We start from the raw sequence: 2,111 nt of genomic DNA, 5'->3' as shown, positions 1-2,111 counted from the left end.
CTTTCTTTTTTTTTTTTTTTTTTTAAATTTATTTATTTATGATAGTAACAGAGGGAGAGAGAGGCAGAGACACAGGCAGAGAGAAGCAGGCCGCACCGAGAGCCCGATGTGGGATTCGATCCCGGGTCTCCAGGATCGCGCCCTGGGCCAAAGGCAGGCGCCAAACCGCTGCGCCACCCAGGGATCCCTCAGATCATCTTTCTATGAGATGCTCACGGTCTATTCTTTCTCTTGCTCAAATCACTTTAATTCCAAATGGATGCATATATTTAAAGGTTTTTCTTAAATTAAAGACATTTCTGCCTATTTTAATGTGTCAAAGATACATTTTTTTTTCCAAAAAAAAAAAAAAAGAAGTTTGGAAAGAGTTTTAAATTTCTTTGAGGATATACATGGGATTTCCAACTAAAGCAAATTTAAAAAGCCTTCTATGAGTTTTGTTTGCCTCAAAACTCTCGTCCTGAAATGGCTGTGCTTTTGAGAACTTAACAACAACAGATTTTCGGTTAGTTTTGCAAATATAATCAACAAAAACTTATTTTAAATAGTGTAAGTGATCCTTGGAGAAATATATTAAACATTGTATAACTTTTCTAAGTACTATCTCTGTGGAACAACCCAGTGGTGACAAAGTTGGGAACAGTGGGAGGAAGTAAATACAATAGCTCTCATTAAGGTCTCCTTAAGTAACAATTATTCAGAAGTAGGCTAGTTTCTCTCTCTGTGTCTTTCTGACTCTCTCTCTCTCTGTCCCTCTGCCTTCCCCTCACTTTTTTAAAGTAAGAAAAGAAGAATTTAGATGTCCACCTCAATTTGGTGGGGACAGGAGAATAGGCAGTCAGAAATTCTTTTCCTTTCCTTCTTTGGCTCAGCACAAAGTATTTCAGATGACCTTGCAAATGCATTCAACATTATTAGGGCCACTCTTTTCTTGTAATACCATTTTCTTTGGTCCCCAGATATTCTACTATCCTGCCTTCTGTCACTTCTCTGTCTCCTGAAGAAGTACATTTCTTCCACATGGCCATTAAATACTATCTTTGCTCAGTGTTCAGTTGCTGGTCTTTCGCTCCTCTCATTTTATATCTTTCCCTAGGTAATCTCATTTATACTTATATCCTTAGTCACTGCATCAGCTCAGGTTATCCATAAATTTATCTGTGTAACTAAGACCTTTTCTTGAGCTACATGTGTCTCTATCCAACAGATGATTTCACAGTCTCCAGCCAGTCTCAAATGTATCACAAATCCTCTATGCTGAAAACCAAAATCATCATCTTCCCTTCCAAACCATGACCGTTTCCTGTCACAGTGAATGGAACTAACATCTAGTAAGTTACATAAACCAAGAGCCTGAATTCATCCTTGAAACTTAGCTTTCATTAATATCCTTGCCACATCTAATCTATCACCAAAGTATGCTAACTTATCTCCTAAATAAGCTCTGAAATCAATTCCTTTTTCTTTATCTTTATTACCAACTCTATAGTCCAGCAACTGTCATCTCTCAGTTGGCCTACAAAATGTCTTCTTTCTGGTCTACTCAAATTCACACTTGCCCCCGTGCAGTCCAACTCCACGTTTATTCAGATGTTTTCTTCCCTTCCACCCTTACAACTCCTCAGTTACAACTTTTCATTGGCTTGCCATTGCTCTCAGAAGACCAATAGTCCCTATGGTTTATAACACCCAGAATAATCTTGTGCCTCTCTTTTTCCTCAGCTCCATCTTCTACTACTATCCTTTTTATTCTCTCAGCTTAAGTTTTGCTGGCCATCATTAATCCTTCTTAATCACCGTTTTCCCCTCTTGTTCCAAATCCTCTAGGTCTTGAGTATTCTTTATTTTCTAATTTATGGAGTTTAAACCTATTTACCTTCCAGAGTTAGGATCCCAACCCCCCAAACTAGATCAAATCTACCTTATTTACCTTCCAGAGTTAGAATCCCAACCCCGAAACTAGATCAAATCTACCTATTATAATCTTTAGTTGAATATATATCTTCATTCTGGTACTATCAGAATTTCAATTTTACATTTTTTGTAAAATTTTTGTGGCATTTTTTGTTGTTATCTTTTGAATAGGCTTTAAATTTTCTGAGGCCATTGAC

Source organism: Canis aureus, chromosome 1 (genome assembly GCF_053574225.1).
Source record: "Canis aureus isolate CA01 chromosome 1, VMU_Caureus_v.1.0, whole genome shotgun sequence".
Lineage (NCBI taxonomy): Eukaryota > Metazoa > Chordata > Mammalia > Carnivora > Canidae > Canis > Canis aureus.
Note: the sequence above shows the minus strand (reverse complement) of the source record.